Genomic DNA, 22,597 nt, shown 5'->3' with positions numbered 1-22,597 from the left:
TTGCACAAAGGCCTCCCACCTTCTCAAGGACAGTTATGTCCTACAACTTCCTCTTGAGGGTACAAGCTGGCTTTGAGCCACAATCCTCACAATTCACCTTCCTGAGTAGTTAGGATTATAGTTCTGAGCCATTGGTAGGTATTTAGCTCATCTCTTACATTTGGAGACAGTATATTTGTTAGAAAGGTAGGTTTCAATATGTCCTTTTAGCACTTTAAATTTCTTGCCCTTGCTGTCTAATAGATAATTTAGTTTATGATGAGAAATTAGTCATTATATCATTGAAGATCACTTGGGTGTGATGAATTGTATCTCTGCGTTTTGGGAGGATTTCTGTCTTTGTTTAATTCCAATTTGTCTTAGTGTGGACTTCTGTAATTATGTTAATTTTTTGACCTTGTAGATACCTGCATAGAAGGGTTCATGCTTTAATCAAAACTGGGAAGCTATTGGTTATTATTCCTTCAAATACTATGTATTTCTTTTTTTCCCTCTGTACATTATACATATATACATTATACATACATATTCAAATTGTATATGTGAATATACATATATATATATATACCTACATATTTGTATTATATATGTCTTTATATATATATTTATTTTCACATAGCTTCCACTTTTGTGGTTGTTTATGGTAGGAAGGTTAGATTGATCGTAGCTACTCCATCAAAGTATTAGAAGTTTTCCTATTTATTTCTTGATAAAAATATGCATTTCTTGGCAAGGATATTGAAACACATAAAAAGCACAGCTAGCCCCTCGCCTCCATATCTCTCTAATTTCCTGCCTCTGTCAGGTCTCTGAGCACAGCACCATTACTTATTGGGTTCTTCTAGTGTGTGGTGTGATCTTTTGCAATGTCATGTACTGCTTCAAAGGCCAACAGGTCTGCACCTGCAGGAGGAGCTGCTCCAAAGTCAGCCTGCATGAGTGTACCTGCCTGCTTCTGTCTTGGTGTCAGAGCCCCAGCAGCTACTGGGGTGACCTTAGCAGATGTGCGTGTGCCAGGATTGCAGATTGGTGACTGCAGGAGGCACAAGCACCGCCTCTATTTTTACCCATCAGAGGTCTACGGTGGAGCCTGGGGTTGTTCCCCTGTTGCAAGCTATGCTTGGAGCATGGCTGGGGGCTGCAGAAGCCTCACTTTGGCCTCACATCTGGGGTACAACAGATGCCAAGGATTTTTTGGGCTCTTTTCAGAATATATGGCCAGGTTCAAGAGCAGATGAGTTCAGGGGACCCCTAAACACAGGTTGGGCAATGGAGCTGGGAGGGGCAAGGCTGTCCAGGTTGGCAGGGGTCAGATGATGAGCCTATATTAGTAGTCTGCTGGCTTCCAAATGAAAAGCTAGACTTGCTTGCTACACAGAAATATCCCTCTAAGAATGGTTGCACCAGAGAGTCCCATGGTGGTGGGGAGAAACTGCTAAAGACTGCAGTAGATGGACCAGGGGCACTTGGTGTTCTCCCTAGGCAATTCAATGCTGGCTCTGGCAGGAGGGATCTGAAGGTTCCCTAACACTGTAGATCCAGGGAAGCCAGAGCCCAAGAAGACACCAGGCTTTGCCAGCTGGGCACTGGGCAGGCTGGTAGGTGAAACCTTGCTGGATGGCTTTGCAGAGTCCTCAACCTGGCCCACCTGCCAGCACAATAACCTGCCTAGGATCTCCTCAACTGTAGATCTTGGAGGCAGCAGTTCTTCTAACTTAGACATTCAGTGTCTAGCTTTCTTGAGGCTGATGTGGTCAGGGCCAGTGTGGAGGAGCGGCAGGCCTCCTGCTGGGGGAAACAGATGTCCCTTCCAAGGCATCTTGGGAAAGGGATGCCCTGGAAGTGGACTCATGGAAAGGCTGGTCTGTCCTGCTCAAAGAGAACACCTCCAGTTTGTTTGACTGTTTGGTTGAGTTGGGGGGTCTCCCCTTGGAGGCAGTGATATTAGGGGACTGTATTGGTGAGATTATCTCAAAATTAAACCAACTGTTGATCAAGCAAAAGAGTAAGGCTTGCTGAACTGCCCATGGTTGGTGTAGTTGAGGTCATGGCTGCTTTTGCCTTGAATGTCCTCAAGGATTTGTCACCAGAAGACAAATGACTGGATGCTGGCATGAAGTCCAATGGTTTTAGGAAATTTATCAGAGAGCCCTACTTGGCTTGTATGTCATTCAATAGGGCTAACACTGGGTGCGGAGTTTGAGCTTTAGAGCTGGGCATCACAGCTTGATCTTTTTGGAGGACTATGGATACCTTCTGGATGGTGTTGGACCTTTAAGGGGTCTCAGTACATTTTGAGATTAAGTGTGATCCTCTGAGCTTCATCCTAGGTTTATGACAGGGCTGAGTTCTCCCTCCCTGCTGTCCTGATGCCTTTAGGGTGTGGGCTGGTTTCTGGCAAGTAGAAAAGTTTAATGTGTCTTCTATTGCCTGAGCCTCACTAGGAAGGGCTGTTGTTGGCAAGGAGGATTGTGTAATTGGGAGGTCTTTGTGTTCTTTGAATAAGGGAATCAGAGCACATCTTAGCTTTCTTTTTGAATGTTTAGTTTCTGTGGAAGTCTAAAGACATAAGAGTTTAAGGCTCCAGAGGCTTTCTAGTTTTCCAGACATATCCAGCATTTTTTTTCACCTTACAAAGACACTTCTAACTTCCTCCCTTAGTTATACTCTCCTGAGCCTTTTGGCTATGGCATAAATGAGGAAAGACAGGCAGTGATGTCCTGTTGCTAAGGAAGGCAGTCAGGACTGCCTTGTTGCTGAGAAAAAGCAGGCAGGCCTGTCTTGTTACATAGTTTCATTTTATTCACCAGTGTTGGTAAATAAAGTCTCCAGATTGGAATTCAGGGGCTACCCATGATCATTGCTCATTCGTTTTCCCTGCTCTTACCATACTGACTTTCCATTTAAATTCATTTTTACTTTTCATTTTTTGTCAGAAGTAAAGAGGTGATTAAAAATCTATATGCAATACTAGTTTTTATCCTTGAATTACTAAAATACACGAAGAACATATCAATTCAAGAAGCATAAAATGGCAGATAGGGGCTGGGAAGGTGGCTCAGTGGTAGAGTGCTTGCCTTGCATGTATGAGACCCTGGGTTCTATTCCTCAGCACCACATAAGCAAAAAGAAAAAAGCCGGAAGTGGTGTTGTGGCTCAAGTGATAGAGTGCTAGCCTTGAGCTGACGAGCTGAGGGACAGCAGCCAGGCCCAGAGTTCAGGCCCCACGACTGGACCAAAAAAAATAAAAAAATAAAATAAAATAAAATGGAAAATGGCATGAGTTTGGTCTCTGTCCCTCTACTGTGACTCTCTTCCTCTACTCTGGGGTGACCACTGCGACTAGTTAGATGTGTATCCTTGCATTCAAACCAAATGTGCACAAAGGAGAGGCTATTAAAAAGAGACTTGACCACATCTACCCAAGGTACCCCAAACCTATCTTAGTAGGAAGACAAATTTCCAATTCACACTATGGAGATTCAAACTTCTATATTCAGGTTCACAGACCTTAGCCAAGTCTGTGCTGGAACCACATGACTGAAGATGGTAGCTCATTGTTCACTAAAAAAAGAAGTCTGCAATAACTGTAAATCTCCCCCCTGCCTTTCTCACTAAGTAACAGTATGAGGTATAAGGACTAAGGAGTTAACAGGCCTTTTAGAGATTACTAGACTTTGGGTTTTAACTTTTGTATCTCCATGTTTCGCTTTAGATCAAATATTGGGTCTGTAAAGCAGCAGCCCAAGAGAAAGTGATGTCCAGAACTTGTTTAAGTGTCTCAGACTATTTGAATTTGGTTTTACTGAATTATCTTTTTTCCTGCAATCCACACCTGTGGCCAAATGGGGACTTTCTTACAGTTAGCGGACTGAAGGCCCAACACTGCATCTATTTATGCCTTGTTCTGCAGCCTTGTTCTGGTATATGGCTGTTGCAATCTTAGATTTAGAACCCCTGTCTTTCTTCCCCTCTCTTTCTCCTCCCTCTATGTCCTTCAGTAAACAATTCCAAAATATTTGTTGAAAATATAGCTTGGAAAATTGTCATAACATTAAACAGTATTGTCCACCTTTGAAGCCTGACAATTTTGTTAACACAGGTAGAGAACAAGCAAGATAAAATGTATATGCAATATACAGATGCGCACACCTACACCAAGGGAATATTTTTCAATAAATATGTGATTGTATTCAGTGAGTATAATAATATCCTGAACAATTATAATCTTTAACCACAATCTCAATTTGAACTAATAAATGCTAGAACAACTTCTTGTATCATTTAAATGATTTACTTTTCAAATATTCTCTGAGTTGTTTCCTTAGTGCTATTAGCCACTTCCAGGGTAACTATTAGTCAAAAATTCATTTAATCTTTATCGTATTGATATCATGCCTATTGATATTATTGGCTGTAAAGTTCTCCAAACTATAAACTTTTAAACTTCCCAAGCCAAATTTCTTCCTGTGCCTTAACAGATTGTTTCCTCCAGGTTTTATAGACCTTGAATTCTCCGTGGGAAAAGAAGAGATCTATGTATCTAATATATTTTTAGTATATTTTTAAGTGTGTGTGTCAGGTTTCTTAAGCAAAACATAAATGAATAGGTCTTCCATTTCCTAGACAGAAATGATTAATGTTACAAAAGAAATACAGGTGAATCAGGCCATCATGGGTACTGAGTATTAACAGATATGGGAATTCCCCAGGCAACAGTGTGGAATGTGGGATGTGTGTGTGACAGTGTGTGCGGGAATGTCCGTGAGACTCTTGTCTTCAATAAACCACTAGAAAACCAGAAGTGATGCTGTGGTTCAAGCAATAGAGCACTCACCTTGAGCTGAATAGCTCAGGGACAGCGCCCAGGCCCAGAGTTTAAGCCCCTCAGATGACAATAATAATAATAATAATGATAATAATAATAATAATAATAATAATAACTATTATTATTATAAAGGAAATTAGACAAAGTCCACAACTTAATTGTACAGCAATACAAAATAATGCATAATAGATTTAGCAATAAGTACCATAAAAATTAGATCAAAATATTATAAATGTCATATTTTATATGTATATAAATTTTTCAGAAGGATTTAAGAGTGGAAAGGGTGACATTGATCAATATCAATGGACTCATAAACTGACATATTGAATTGAAAAAAAATGAAAATCATGCTTCAGAAAATAATATATAAATAAATAAAACCAATACTCAATCATTCAGAAAAATTATATATATATATATATATATATATATATATATATATACTTATTCAAATGTTTATGTGTTCCCATATATATTATATACATTTTGTAGTGTCATATTTGACTACATGTGGCTTATATAATTATTTTTAAATATTTTCTTTTTGTTGATCAAAAAGCGAATATCTAGCTTTCAAATTATATGGCGTTCTTTTTTTATTTTTGATATATTTTCATTTAGGAGAAAATTTGAACCTATTATAGAGCATTTTAACTTTTGGAAAGGCTGTACTCATACTGGATTAGCAGGGAAACTGTGCTCTATTCATCTGTAAAGACCTACGAGAAAACCATTCTCATGGTCTAAATCAAAAAGTTAGTTGCTACGTACTGAAGACTAGCTTGTCTTTGTTTATCTAGTTGTGTGTGTGTGTGTGTGTGCGTGTGTGTACTTGCGTGTGTGTGTGTGTGTGTGTGTGTGTGTGTTTGTGCATGCACGTGCATACGTAGGCCTGTCTTGGGGACATGAACTCAGGACCTGGGTGCTGTCTCTGAGCTTTATTTTTTTAATATTATCACTTATGCCACAGATCTACTTCCAGTTTTTTGCTGGTTAATTGGAGATTAGAGTTTTGTGGAGTTTCCTGCTGGCTTTATACTACAAAACTCAGATCTCAATCTCTTGAGTAGCTAGTATTACTGGTGTGAGCAACCAGAGCTCAGATAGAAAGCTATTTTCGTCTACAATTAGGGATTATAATTGTCTTCACTCTAGCCTACCCTTCTCCCTAAGGTATCACCAAATCATGATGTGCTCTTCCCTTATATTTCCTTTCTTTCCCTGAGTTCTTGTCTTTTCTCCCAGCTTCCATCTAACAATACTGGGCACATATAGAAATCATCTTAGCCAAGTGAACTGTCTTCACATTTTATTTCTATTGTTTTCATTTTCCTGGCTAAGTATGTTGCATTCCTTATAACTAACTCCTCACCATAATCATGTTCTTTGAATTTTTTTCTAGAATAGCATATATAATAACTTTTGATTCATTTAAGTGTTTTCTAATTTAGAACATGTGGCTATTGACCAATAAGAAGATACAGGAATATATGAGACCAAAACTAGAAACCAGTATATACCTTTCTTCTCTTCTTCCTCCTCCTCCTCCTCTTCCTCCTCCTCCTTATCCTCCTCTTCCTCTTCTTTCCTTCCCTTCCTCCTCCTCCTTCTTCTCTTCTTCCTCCTCTTTATTCTTTCCATTTTCTCCTTCTTCTCTTATTTTATTATGGTTTAAATCATAAGTTTTCTTCAACAAATGCGCTCCCCAAATCCATGACACTTTCTCTAAGTTTCAATAACCTTTTCTTCCCTCATATTTTTATTTGCATCAATTGCTTGTCTTCAACAAGGGAGTTTTAGAGTGACATGTACAGATATCATTCATCTGGGCTCTGACTTGGTTCAACCGAAACCATGCTACGGGTTTCATAGACTTTGAGGTTGCAATTTCATGGATGTACATACAAAATCAAAGGTTTTCACCCTGTTCTCTTCACCTTTGAAAAAATGACTCATTGAAAGGAATATTATCCTTCACATTTATTTTTCCTTAAAGCAAGTGAATAATAGGAAACATTTTGCTGTGGAAAAGTGAAAAGGAAATCAACAAAGTTGAAATAGTCTATTTATGCTTGAGAACTCTTGCATACTTCACGTACATGCTGTTTGTATTATGACTATTTGATATTTTGACTCTCCATTCATTGATTGACTTCATTACTTGATAGGAAATTTACGTAGTCCAAGATGTATCTCAAGGTATTCTGCAACAGTTATCTGGGAATTTCAGCCATGGAAGACAAGAAGCACATACCTCACAGTAAGCTGGAAATATAATAGAGTTCATTCTTTCTTAATATAATATTTCAGTGAGTTGTTTATACTGAAAATGAAGAAGTTTAATTGCAACAAACATGTTAAAGGATTGACAGGGATCCTCTGTATACTTTGCATATATATATATGTGTGTGTGTGTGTGTATACACACACACACACACACACACACACACACACACACACACACACACACATATATATATATATAATTTAAAAGCATGACTCAGTTTCCAAAAACTTCTGGATAAAATTTTAGGTGTAAAAGCACCAGTAAGTGGCTTTGCACTTACAGATCAGAAGGAAACCAAATTAGTGCCAGGGGGACTTTTGTTCTTTTAACTGAAGAGGATCATTACTGTTGAAGAGAGTCAATCTGAGACTAAATTTTAAAAGATTAAAAAACAGTAAAGCATTTCAGATTGTATTTCTGTGATATAAAAAGATATTTTATTGAATAAAATGTATCTATTATATGGATTCCTTTTAGAAAAGGGCAGTAAGGTCTGCCTGGAAACTACATTATGTTTTTTCTCTTTTCTTAAAATGAGGAAAGAAATGCATGCCACAATTACCTCTTCTACACTTTGTATCATGGAACAGTAACTAGAGAGCACATTGATTTTTAGTGCACTTTTCATTTGAAACAACAGCTTCTACTTTAAGCTGATTAGTGATTCTTCAAGGATTAGTGAGCAATCAAAACATATAATAATCACATTGCTACAAATATGGCTATGTATGCAACATAGTCAGAGATCATGAAAGACTGTACTAATGATATAAATCAGGTTAAATGGTCAATTTAACTTTGGAGATAAGGAAAATGCCTTTGAAAAATAACAAATTTTGCCAGGCACCAGTGACTCACACCTGTAATCCTTGTTACTCAAGAGGCTGAGAGCTGAGAATAGTAGTTCAAAGCCAGCATGGGAAGCAAAGTCCCTGAAATTCTTATCTCCAAGTAACTAGCAAAAAGTCTGGAAATGTAGTTCATTGGTAGAGCACTAGCCTTGGGCAAAAGAAGCCCAGTGACTGTGTCCAAGTCTTGAATTAAGCCCCAGGATCAACACACACACACACACACACACACACACACACACACACACACACACAGCGTTCAATCCATATTTTCAGAATTTGTTTGCAAACTTATTTTAGTAAAGTATTTAAGTCTTTCCATTTCATAACAAATGGGGCAATATCATTCTTTCTGATGGAAGCATAGAATTCCATTGTGTATATATACCACATTTTCTTGATCCATTCATCTACTGAGGAGCAATTGGGTTGGTGCCATATCTTAGTTATGGTAAATAATGCTGCAATAAACATAGTCATGCTGGTAGCGTTAGTGTGGTCTTGTTTGTGAACATTTGGGTAAATGCCCAAAAGTGGGATTGCTGGGTCATTGGTGAGCTATATGTGGAGTGTTTGGAGGAAGCCCCATACTACTTTCCTAAGTGAAGTAAGCCAGGCCCAAAGAAACTTAGGTCGTATGGTTTCCCTCATTTGCAATAACTAGTATATTTCTGAGACAAACACTATCAGATAACTTGATGTTAGGCAAAATGTAACCCAAGATAAGGACCCAAGATTTTTTTCTTTCTTGCTATTGTTTCTAACATATTTATAAGGTGATTTTTTTTTTGTTGCTTTGTATGCTCCTCCCCCACGGTATAATCCCTGTTTTAATTGTATTTGTTGTTGGTATAATTTGGGGAGGGGAAGGGAAAACAAAATAAATTGTTTAAACAGGTGAACCCATTTTAACAATGTAATGTACAAGATGCTATGTCGAGAACCGAACTTAACAACTTTGGTGGGGGTGGGGGCATGGGTGGGGGGTTCGGTGGGAGTGTAGTTGTGGAGATGGGAGGACAGGGATGGTAAGGACAAACAAAGAAGGAGGCTATAATGCTTAATAAGAAATGTGCTCATTATCTTGCTCAGGTAATTTTAACCCCTCTGTACGGTATTTTGACAAAAAATTAATTTAAAAAGGAAAGTATTTAATATATATGGATACACATCTGTGTGTATATAATATAAGTGTAAACCAACTTAATAGATGCTGCACTATAACTTGAAAAACAAGATATATTGTAACACCACATATCAACTCCATAGATCTAGTAATAATGTGATTCTATGTTTAAAATATTTATAAACCTAGACTTTTAAACTAACCTACCTATATCATGATAAAAATTTATCAAGTAGAAGCAAGAGATAGAATTGTTATGGGAGGAAGTTTTTTGGAGGTTGGGAGAGAGGGAGTACTGCAGAATGAATCTCAGGTCCTTGAGCTTTCTAGGCAAGTGCTCTGGCACTTGAGCCATGCCTTCAGCCTAAATATATGCAACCAGTTTTTAAAAACTGAAATAAGAATAAACAAACATATCTATTATTGTTGGTTATATTGATAATGGCAATTCTTACTGGGGAAACTTGGAATCTCAATATGGTCTTGATTTGCATTTCTTTTATGGCCAGAGATGTTGCACCGTTCTTCATGTGTCTACTGGCCATTCTTATTTCTTCTTGGAGAAGCCTATCTTTAAGTCTTCACTACACTTATTAATTGCTGTTTCTGTAAGAATTTGTTTTTGGGAGGTTTACTTTTTTGAGCTCTAAGTATATTTTAGATAAGAGAACCTTGTTGGATGCATAGTTAGATCAACTCCCTTGCTGTGGGCTTTCTATTTATCTTGTTAGCTATGTCCTTTGCCATGCAGAAAATCGTTTGATGCAATTCCATTTATCCAGGCTTTCTTTGATTTGTTGTGGTTCTGGATCTTAGGAAGCTTCTTTCTATATATTTGCTATTTTTGCAGAAGTGATATATGGGGGGTTTACAATTACATGAATCAGGTAATGAGTACGATTCTTTTTGAACCATGTCTCCTTTCATTTGTCCACTCCCAGTTTTTCCTTCCTATTCTCATCCACAGATGTATATTTCATTTTCCACATAGTGTCTAGTGAGTACCACTGTCATATTTTTTCACTTTTTATTCCATCTTTTCTGTGCCTATTCCATCCATGCCCTAGTGCCCTAGTGTATCCTCTGTCTGGGATGTGGTCAAAAGGCAATGCTACTACACCATTGGTGGGAATGTAAACTTACTCAACCACTCTGGAAAGTAGTATGGAGGTTTCTCAAAAGAATAAACACAGAGCTCCCCTATGATCCAGCAATCCCACTCCTGGACATTAATCCAATTGACCATAAACTAGGCCCCACTAAAGCTATCAGCACAAGCTTGTTCATTTCAGTTTTTGTTTTTTACAATAGCCAATATATAGAATCAAACAAGTTGCCCCTCAGTGGATGAATGGATCAAGAAAATGTGGTATGTATATATAATGGAGATTCTATGCTTTCACCAGAAAAAATGATATTGCACCATTCATAAGGAAATTGAAACACTTGGGGAAATTATATTAATTGACGTAAGCAGCCATACCCAAAGAAATACAGGTTGCATAGTTTTCCTCATTTGTGGTAACTAGAATATGCCTATAATTTTAAAAGTAAACACAATAGCTGGTAAAAGAAAAAAATAATAGAGGAAGGAAGTTGGGAGGGAAAAACAGAAAATGAGGAAAGAGGTGACACTGTTCAAAAAAGATACTCAGTACCTAACAAATGTAACTGTAACCTCTGTGTAAATCACCTACACAATAAAAATTTTAAAGAAGAAACAAAAAGAATACACAAACACAAATATTTCAATATACTAGTAGAATGGAGGAAAATGATGAAAGGAGTTTCTGATCAAGAAACATCAGATATTAAGTGCTTAAATTGTAACCCCTTTGTACAACCATTTGAAGTTTAGAAAGAATAAGTGAATTTAAAAAAAAAAACTCAATAATTTGTTTTGTGAATCTATAGTTATTACTTGTAGATATACATAATCACTACTTTTATGTATTGAAATATTTATGTCTTCTCTTTTCTTTTTTCTTTTTTTTTGAGGGGGGGCCCCAGTCGTAGGGCCTGAACTCTGGGCCTGGGCACTGTCCTTCAGCAGCTTTTCAGCTCAAGGCTAGTATTCTACCATTGATCCACAGCACCACTTCTGTTTTTTTTCTATTTATATGGTGCTGCAGGATCGAACTCAGGGCCTCATGCATGCAAGGTAAGCGCTCTACCACTGAGCCACCTTCCCAGCCCCTCTTTTATATTTTTTAATATCTTTTTACTTCTGTATTAATAATAACAATTATGGCAATTTAGGATAATTTATTTCTTCCAAAATTTTAATATTAAAGTTTTTTTTTGATTTAGTACTACATTTGTTTTCTCAGTGTTTTTAAAATCAGATCTACATAACTTTCCAATATTCTTACTAATATTTAGTCACATACAATGTTTAATATATCTCATTCATAACTTAATTCTAGCATACATCAATTTGGATGCATTAGAGATATTTTATTGACCATTTTCTTAGTTTGCAAACTACTACTTACTTTGCTTTGTCTCAAACCCTAAATGCCAAGTAATTAGAAGGCAACTTTCACATTTTGAACATACGTATTTATTTTTATTTTGTTAATTTTTTCCTTATCTCAATCTTTTGCCTCATGTCACTTTATTTTCTTGTGAGGAATAGGGTTAGCATATTCCTTCAGAGAGAGAATTTTGGTGTGAAATGTTCTCAATTTTAATTCTTTACATATTTTACTTTTTTGTCTTCCTTTTTCATTGTCAAGGTGGTGTACAGAGAGGTTAGTTATGTAAATAAGAAAATAAGTATATTTCTTGTCAACTTGTTACCCCTTCCCTCATTTTTGTCCTACATCCCACCTCAACCCTTCCCCCTGAAGTTGTATAGATCATTGTTTACATATTTTAAATCTTTGTATTTGTATGGCAGTTTAATAAGAAAAAGAAACCCAGATTTGGGTTGATGGTTGATAAGTACTTTAAACATATTGCTTTATTGTCATTGAAAAAAATTCTTCCTGTGCCAAGCATTCATCTCAGGGTCTTAAACATGCTTGGCTTCTCTGGCTGCTGCTCTCCTACTTAAATCATGCCTCCAGACAAGCCGTTTGATGGTTTCTTGGAGAAGACTCCTTACAGCATTTTTTGTGTCCTTGCTGGCTTCAAACTCTGATCTTCTAGATTCCAGACTCTTGCTCCACTTGGATTACAGGTGAGACCCTCTGGTGTTGCATGTGTCTAGCACCTTATAGATGTTCCTTTATTGTTGAAAAGTTGGTGGCTTATTATTCTTTTTTTTTAATTTAATTTTATTTTATTTGAGAACATACTGTACAGAGGGGCTACAATTACATGGGCAGGATAACGCATACATTTCTTACCAAGCATTGCAGCCTCCTCCTTTGTTTACCCTTCACCTCCCTTCCCAGCCTCCCCACTCCCCCCACCCAATTATACCCCCCTCCCCCCCCCCCACACCGACATTGTAAAGCTGGTTTTGACATGACATTTTGTACTTCTCATTGTTGCAACAGGTCCACCTGAATCCTTAAACGACTTGTTTGTCCCCATCTCCTCCACATGTTATACTGACATCAAATATAGTGAAAGCGGGGGTTACACTGTGGGGGAGGGACATACAAAGCAACAAAGAAATAATCTTATAAATGCGTTAGAAACACATGCATGAAAGAAACGAAAATTATTCTAAACTTCTGTATTCATCTTATTACAGGTAATGTCAAGAAGTTAGAAATTATTCATGTTATGTTTTATCTTAATAAACGAATACTGACACCATACCATCCATTATTCCTTTATTTTTGCTTTCTTTATTTCTTCTGCATATTTGAACGTATACAAATCCATTCCATTCAATTCCCTTCCTACATGTTAGTTTTACAACATTTTTACTTTATTGTTAGCAGTTAAACCTTTTGTGAATTTTTATTTCAATATTTTCCCTATATTTTAAATTAATTTTAGTTGGAGTGTTTTTTGAAATACTAGCCTTCACATTACTAGAAACCCAGTTACAGATAAACCTATATATAAAACATGCTCTTAGTGTTGTATTTATATAGTCAAGATTTTTGTAATGGGTATTTGAGGCTCTAATAAAGACATTAAATGTTGAAATAAACTGGGAATAATATAAAATGCTATTTAATGAAATTTCTGTCTTGCCTCTACCAGTAACTAATATGTTTTGTCTAAATAAACTCCCACATGGTATAAACCCTGTTTTCATGGTATTTGATGTTGGTATAATTTGGCGAGAGGAAAGGGAAAAACAAAATGTTTAAATAGGGATACAGGTTGACCCATTGTAACAATGAGACATAGAAGACACTATGTTGAAAAACGAACTTTACAATTTAGGCTTGGGGTGGGTTGCTGTAGATATGGGGTGGGAGGGAAGGGATGGTATGGGAGAACAAAGGAGGAGGCAACAATTCTTGATAAGAAATGTACTCATTACCTTACTCATGTAACTGTAACCCCTCTGTACAGTATTTTCACAATAAAAAAATTAAGAAAAAGCATTGTAAGTTTTACATTCTTTTGCTAAGGCTTTCAAATGAAATACCACACACAAGGTGAACTATAAAAGAATTATTTATTTATTCTCACACTTAGAGGCTAGAAGTCAAGCTTGTGCTGGTGTTGGAAGCATCCTCCCCTCCGTTCCATGGGGGTACTGTCTCCGCCCTTGCACTTGTTTTCTTGATACTGTTCTTCTTTAGGCTTATTTCTCTATTACATTTCCTTGTCAATAAAGGATCATAGTTCATTTTCACTGTGCTATCCAATAATGGCCTCATTTTAACTTTTTTCTTGGTGCAAAATCTATATTTTAAGTATTATATTCCTGGGTATGAGGGATGACGGCTGAAAAAGTAAAGTTGGGGGAGGGGCACACTTCAGCCCAGGCACAGATATAAGTTCTTTGGATGCCATCACTTGCATTCATAAACTTACTCTCACAGTAATTTTCATGGGATCTCACATACTTGAATTTGTATTTATTCCACTGTAATTTAATTGATAGCTATCTGTGTGATGTCACTTCGTAAAAATACAGTGATTAATGTAAAAATGTAGAGGGTAAGAAAGGAAAAAATGTAAGAAAGAGAAAACAAAATTTTCCTGGCTAAGGATACAAATGTTTCGCATAATGTATCAATGTCACAACCATTGACTCTTGTCAGTACTTGCAAGTTTTGTTGTCTGTGTGCTGATTGTAAAACAAATCTTCCACGTTTTGAACTTTTTAAAATCATTTTGGGCAATTAAACCCACCAAAACCCAGAAACAAGACCAAAATATGAAGTACTTTATTTGCATATCCAGATTTCCAATTATGTGTCTAGTAATATGCAAATAAGCCTTACTTCCTCTTGAATAAGAATTTGATGGTTGCAATCCATCTCCCCAAATTATATGCCTAATGATTTTTAGAATTTTTGAGAACTACTGTGAAATCCCAAATGCTCATATGAAACTATACTAGAATCAAGAAATATTTGCTCATTGTCATCCAACAACCTTATTTTGCTATATTTATGCATGCACATGCATGAACATATAGGTACATGTGTGAATGATCATTCTCATAATACCTAGATAGTACGTAAACATGTTATCACAAAATCTAGATAATTCAAAGTACAATTCATTTAGAAATAATGGTTAGTATGCTGACAAATGATGTGATTATGACTTGAATTATTGTACCTTGTACTCAAATACTATAAGAAGAAAAGATAATGTGTCTGATAGATATTTCCTATTCAATTGTTCTTTAGTAGAACGTAAAATTTCTTTGCAACCTATTAGAAATTTGTTACTTTTATCCTTCTAGGCACTGGATACTCAAGAGATTGAGAGCTCACAAAGAAGTTCTAAGCCAGCCCATGCAGACGAATCCAAGTGACTCTTGTCTACAAGTAATAAACAAAATTCAGGAGTGGATTCCTGAGTTAAGTGGTATAGCATAAGTTGTGAGTGGTAAAATACAAGTGAGACTGGAATCCTGAGTTCAAATCCAGTAATAATTTTTATGACTATCATACCTAACAACCATTATTTACATAAATGTATAGACTAGTTTATTAATTTTTATGTCCAAGATCAGGACTGTCATTGGCTGGAACTTTAATAATTGAGCCACCTCTCCAAAGCCTAGTGTATTAATTTTGATAAACATTTTAAAGATGTTTTGTTGTCTGTGTGTTGATTGGAAAAGAAATTTTCTGTGTTTTCAACCTTTTAAAATCTTTCAGGGCAATTAAACCCACCAAATCCCAGAAATCTCACCAAAACTTGGAGTGCTTTATTTGCATATCCAAATTTCCAATCATGTCCCTAGTAATATGCAAATAAGCCTTATTTCCTCTTGAATAAGTATTTGATGACTGCAATCCTTCACCCCAAATTATGAGCCTTATGATTTTTGGATTTTTGAATAAGATTTTTTTATTCTCATGTGTCAATACTCTAATGTTTTGCACTAATTTCCTATTGGATAATTTCATTTATGAATTGTTTGGCTAAGGATTACTGTTTTATCCTAAATTGACATAATGTGGCAAAATTATAATGACATACCAAACATACATTCTGAAAAGCTCATTAGGGCTGGGTAATTATAGCTACTTAGGGGTTGAGGTCTGCAGGGTGGTGATTTAAATGCAACTAAACAGAAATCCTCCAAAAAGCGACAAAATATCATCTAATATAATCTACTACATGCTGAATATATTTGAATATGTGATCACAAATGTTATCCTATATACTGTTTTAATAAGTAATAGTATTCCCATTAAAAAGTAATGCTTGCCAAAGAGAATTAAGTTCCCCATTAAATCAGTGTATAAATAAATGACAGACCAGAAAGTCATCAGATTTGAGACCCATTGTTAGCATTTCAAAGCACAAAACTATTCAGTGGACTTTATGGTTCCATTAATGTAGTTGGATACTGAGTTTGAAATACTTCCATGGATGCTCTTTTCCTCCCATTAATAATCAAAATGGCTGTACAGCACTTTCAATGAGTAACCAGAGGATTTCACTCCGTGTTGTGTGGTCCATTCATTGCTTAGTCACTTTTGTAATTTAAACATATTTTAACTGTGTAGTCATATTATTGGAATATATGTAATTGACTGTAATGAATAAATATATATCTCTATAAATAACAATGTTGATTTTGTATTTTTTAAAGCTTGAGTGAATGTATTTCAAAAATGTATGGATGACAATAAAATGGTTCAATGGTAGATGAAGATTTAAAAGTCTTATAATAGTAAAATACTCAGATAAATGTGACATTGAGAAAAATATTGTGGATTCCAGAACAACAGCACATAAATTACAGACAGCACAGATGTGTCTTGGGAAACCATAGCAGATTCATATACAATGAATTTATTGTCTGCAAAAATAAACAAAAAGGGATAGTGGCATAAAAAGTTAGTACTTTTTATATGTTATACAGTTGACTAATTCTGTTAGATTCAATGAATATTTCTAGGAGACTAGTTAGTTGTTTTGCTTTGTTGTGGTGTTTGCCAGTATTGAGACTTGAATTCAGGGACTCATGTTGTATATTGTCACTCATGCAGGTGCTCTACCTCGAGCTACAAACTTTCAGCTCTTTGGTAAGAATATTTCTTGGATTTTTCTACTCAGACTGGCTTCAAACCAAGATCCCAAAATCTCAGCCTCCTCAGTATCCAGGCTTAGAGGGAGCATGAGCCATTGACACCTGGCTTTGGAATTTAAAACATTAAAATAGAAATAAGGTTTTGCATTCATTGTTTGCATTCATTGGATTCATAGTAACAATATCCTACTTGAATTCAGTTCAACCAGTATGTAGTACATATTTACCTGAAAAATGTGAGTAATTCAAAGCCAGGAAAAAATTATTTAAGGACATAAAACTTTTGCTAATTTCATATTGTAAAGAGACAGAAATACTGCAAGCACTATGATTTAATAAGCTATGCTAAACACTGAAATTGCTAACTGATGAATCATGTGAGGATCACAAACCAACTGGTAGGTGTAGATAGACTTCCTGGATAGAATTCATTTTCCAGAAATGAGAGACCAGATGCAGAAGATATATTGTTTAAACAAGACACAGAAATTTTACTTTTATGAAATTATATTGAATCTGGCATTTTGTACAAATTATTAACTTATAGTTGAGGAAATTAGTATTGGAACATTATAAGAAATGTCCATTAGAAGATTCTATTAGAGAAATGCTATTGTGAGTCTGTGGGCATCAGTTTATAGTCACGTTTGTTTCAGAAGACCTATTAAATTAACTTTTGAATGATGTAACTAAAGGCAAGCAATACTTTATATAGCTCAACTGGAACACAAATGCTCACTTAAGCTGAGATCTAGAAATGAACTTTTGGATGAACTGTATAACTCCTTGCTAGAATAAACAATTGGTACTGAGTTACTGAAGAGAAACCCTGTATATTTCTGGCAAACTAATAAAGATAAAGCTTTTTTTATTGTCTGTAAGTAGTTGTACAAAGGCAGTTCAACTCAACATGTCAGTCTATGAGTATAATACATCTTGATTAATGTCACTCCTTCCACCATTCCCACTCCCATCTCTCCCAAATCTACCCACTCCTCAGATTATATGATTTCATTTTCATAATGTGCATTGAATATAATGACTATATCCATTTACCCTTCCTCTTTCCATTTATCTGCCACTGCCTTTGACTAATTCCTCCTGACACCCTACAAAACTGGTTCCTAGGCTTTCTGGTTTTCATTTTGTGAAACTGTTTGCTAGTCTTCCAAGCAGTTACATCACTACAATCCTCCCCAAGGATTCTTTTCTTTAGACAATTTATTTGGGTTTATGTTACATGACTCCTACGTGTTTTTGAATATGTTTATAATTTAATTTATAAACACATGAGAAAAAGCATTCGGTCCTTGGCTGTCTGAGCTGGTTTTACTTTGCTTAACATGATGTTTTTCAGATTCAATCATTTCTTTCCAGTAGTTGACAAAATTCCATTGAAACTATGCACCACAGTTTTTTGCTTCCACTCATCCATTTAAAGACATTTGTGCTATTTGCATAACTTGGCTATAGTGAATAATGAGCAATGAATATGGTTGTATGTACCTTGGCTGTGTATTGGCTTGTAATATTCTGGGTAGATGACCAAGAGTAGTATAGCTGGATTGTAGGGGGAGCCTATGTTTTTTCTTTTTCTTTTTCTTTTTTTGAAGAATCTCCAAAAGTGCTTTCCAAAGTGGTTTTGCTAATTTACATTCTTCCCAACAGTGTATTAGGCTTCAAGCTCTCACATGACCTTTCATTCAAAGCCACCAAAGCCACACTTCCTCTTCCACCTTAGTTAATTATAACTAAGAGACCCAAGCATATTTTGCCTGACTTTGAACCTATTTCCTCGGATCTCAGCCTTCTGAATAGCTATAATTATAGGGATCAACCCCAGCACCTGACTAATATCCATTTATTTGCACCATAGTACTCAATATTTATTAAATACACATAAATCATATGTCTGTAGAAAAATCTATTTTCAAAATAACAGCAGTATCTACAGTGTAATTTAACATTTTATAAACCAAATGCTAACCATATGTTCTATAAACAATAAACAGTTACAAAGTGAAGAAATATTACTTTAAACAATTTATTTAATTCTTTCATTTTTACAAGAAAATACACTATATCTTCTTAAGTTGTTCATTAGCATAATACATCATTGCAAACGTTTATTCAGAAATGACTTATCCTAGTCAACATTATTGATGTGCCTTACATACTAGTTTTCATCTCTTATTTTGCAAGAAGAAATCCTGTAACTGAGTGACTTTATGTTAAAGGAATCTGTTTGTCAGTGGAGAACCAAAGCTTCTGGTTGAAATATATGAAGGAGACAATAATCAAAGGAAAAATTGAAAGAGAACTTTTTAGAATATGAGGATGTATGTAAGGTCGATATTTTAAATAAACACATCCTCTAATATTTTAAAATTTTATTTATTTTGATATCTTTTACTAGCATAGATGAATAGTTAAATGTAATATAATTGTCATGATTATGCAGGTGAGTGTGGATATTGTGGTTTGAACAAATTAATAAAAGTTATCATCTATTCTCTTCATTCTAAACATTAACACTGTAGATATTCCACCATCTAAAATAGAATGTGCTCAAAGTACATCTAAACTAAGTTTGCTTGTCAAATTAGTATCTAAGAGAAATCTAACAGCAATCTCATTAAGGAGATCATTTAGGACATGATTAAGAAACGTGTTAAGAATGGAGCTGGGATGTAGTTCAGTGGCAAAGTGTTTGCCTAGCAAGGCAATGTCCTTGGTTCAATCCCCAGTATCAAAAAAGAAAAAGCCAAAAAATCTATAGCTAGCCAGGTGCTGGTGGCTCATTCCTGTAATCCTAACTCTTCAGGAGGCTGAGATATGAGGATTCAACTCAAAGCCAGACCACACAAGAAAAGTCCAGGAGACTCATAATTCCAATTAACCACCACAATCAGAGCTGTGGCTTAAAGTCATAGAGATGTAGCCTTGAGCAAAATTGGTCAGGGACAGTGCCCAGTCCTGAGTTCAAGTCCCACAACCAAAAGAAAAAAAAGTTTGGAGAATATTCTTCATAGAGCAACTCACTCAAAGTGTAGCTCTACACATTGTATGTTTACTTGTACATCACATACATTGACTGATCTGCATTAACTTCAGAAACAAAGATTGAGAATTTGATTAAAGTATAAAAATTATTGGTATTCAAACCTGCTCTTTGCAGTTTGACCATTGACAGCTGGTTCCCTTGGCTTTGCTTCTAATTTAAGCTATTCAGGAGTCTGAATTCCATACAATCATAGTTCAAACAAGTCTTGAGAGGAAAGTCCATGATACTCTGTCACCAAAAGGACCAACAAAAAAAGACAGGTTGGAGTGTGATTTAAGTGGTAAGGTACACTGTACAAATAAGCCAAGCCATTAAGAAGAATTGAGCTCAAATATCAATATAAATAAAACTCCCCCCACATGCAATACAAATAGTAATAATTAATATATGACACTGCCATGCTGTAGTACAGGGTCCTTACACTTATATCCAGTGTTCCTGCTGATTAACAGTCTCCAGTACAGTCTTAACCCAAGCACCTCAACATAGAAAAATAAACAAAAAATAAATAAACAAAACTCCAGTACTTAATATAAATCTAACAGGTAGATTTTCTAAGAGATTATATATTCCAGAAGCAATATATCCACAACAAAACAGTACATTGTAACACTCAGGCAAAAATTATGGGAAAACAATGCAACAAGAGCCGAATGAATTATGAGGATAAGCTATAAAACACAAACAATTGAATGTGCACAAAAACAACAGAGAGGGTGATTAAAGGTGAGAATCACAGGGAAAACATCTGAAAAATTTTCAAATTTGGTCAGAGATGTTAACTCTCACCTGGAAAAACTAACTACAAATACCATAAAATAAAATATATTAAAGCTATAGTTTGTTTTTCATAATCTAATCACTAATTTGCAAAGACAAATAGGGCATCCTAAAATGGTCAGTTTGAGGTGCACATTTATTTCAAAGGATAAAGACCATAATATCTCAAAGCACTTTTTAGACAGGATGAAAACAGAGGAAAAACAATGGCTACAATTCTAACCTTCTATTACCATCCTTAAAACTAAAATACATAGACATATCAGGAAAAACAGAGAAATCATCAGTAGTCAAATGTTAGTAAAAGTAGTTAAGGATACAGGAGCAAAGTTGTCCAAGCAGAAAACAGAGAAGGGAAGAAAAAACACGTAAGAAATTAAATTTAAAGGAAAATTAATTGTAAAAATTAATGATCACAATGTGTATGGAAGCTTAAAATATATTTAAAGTTTTAAGACATCGACACAAGTTCCAAAACTCAAGACAATAAAATAGAACTATTAAATGAAGCAAGTATGCTTCTAAATAAATTGCTATACATGTTGCTAATTGACACTATTTATTTTGACTTGGCAAGTGTCTTCCTGAAAAAAAAATGCTGGAAGAAAAAACAAAATTTTAATGTAATGTTACATTTAGCTATTCACAAATTATATAGGGAATTTTAATTATGGTCTCAAATCAATGGGAAATATCATATATCAGAATGGGTAGATATTCTAAGATAATGTGTCCATACATCTATGTAAATGTGTTTTTATTGTATAGTTCTGCGTTTTTTCAGCAAAGACAAATGTCCTTAATAATAAACACATTTTATTAGTGCTGTCTAGTAGAATGCATGAAAATTTAATTTGAAATGATTTATGTTTCTCAAGCAGCCTTCACAATGGCTTGTCCCTCTTTAGTCACAGCAGGGTATACTTATGCACCTGTATATTTTATAGTCAGAGAGATTTACATGAATTGTTGAAAGGCCAATAGTCTGGCAAAGTCTATGTATCTAATTGAACATTCTCTGCACTATTTTAGCATATTTATTTCTGCTTTATTTTTGAGTTCTCTAAGAATCCAATTTTTTTAAACCAAGAATTGAGTTATTTTCTTTTACAATTATAACTAAAGAATCAAAGCCTTTGTCAATCGACTTATTTCCAATGTGAAAAATGAATCATAATAATTAATTCGCTTTAAACCACATAGATTGTGTAACTTAAACTACACACATTAGAACCCATACCACATTTCTTCCATAGTTATTTGCATTTAACAATGAGAATACTCTGTTTTCAATATGGAGACAATTATATTCTCTGAACAACCATTGTACAATTTGACCCTATTGTACAACTGTGCATCTTAAAATGAAACATTTCTAAAACCTAAAACATTTCTTATTTACTTTGCGTTTTGAAACTTTTATAGATATTCATATTTTAAAACACATTTATGTAATTTTTTTGTGTGTGGATGAGTGACAGATTTGATAGTCGAATGGTTAATACAAGACAACCAAGGAATAACATAATTATTGAGATATGCAGTTGTTAAATCTATGTCTCCTAGGCTGCTACAGAAACATGATCCAGTTTCCATAATGATTTATGACATGAGTGAGTGAGTGATCTGTCAGATGAACAAATACAGGTTCAAAACAAATACAGGTTCCTAAACCTAAACTTAGTTTGAATATAGAATGTGATTATTTCAACTGCACCATGGAGTGCATAAGATTTAGCACAAATTAAGTGAGATTCTGGGAAAAGATTCTGGGAAGGGAATAAAAAGGAGGAGGTTGCAATGCTTGATAAGAAATGTACTCATTATCTTGCCCATCTAATTGTAACCCCTCTGTACAGTATGTTCACAAAAAATTAAAATTAAAATTAAAAATTAAAAAAAAAGAAATGCAAGCTTACTAAACTGGTCTTAAATGTTGTGAAAGAGCTATATTCTACCTTCAATTTTATAAGGTTTCAAAATTTAAGAAATTAATTACTTAACCAGGTAATTAGTTAG

Source organism: Dipodomys merriami, unplaced genomic scaffold (assembly GCF_024711535.1).
Source record: "Dipodomys merriami isolate MVZ:Mamm:240054 unplaced genomic scaffold, mDipMer1.0.p SCAF_1238, whole genome shotgun sequence".
In the NCBI taxonomy this organism is placed as follows: domain Eukaryota; kingdom Metazoa; phylum Chordata; class Mammalia; order Rodentia; family Heteromyidae; genus Dipodomys; species Dipodomys merriami.
This window is presented reverse-complemented; position numbering follows the sequence as displayed.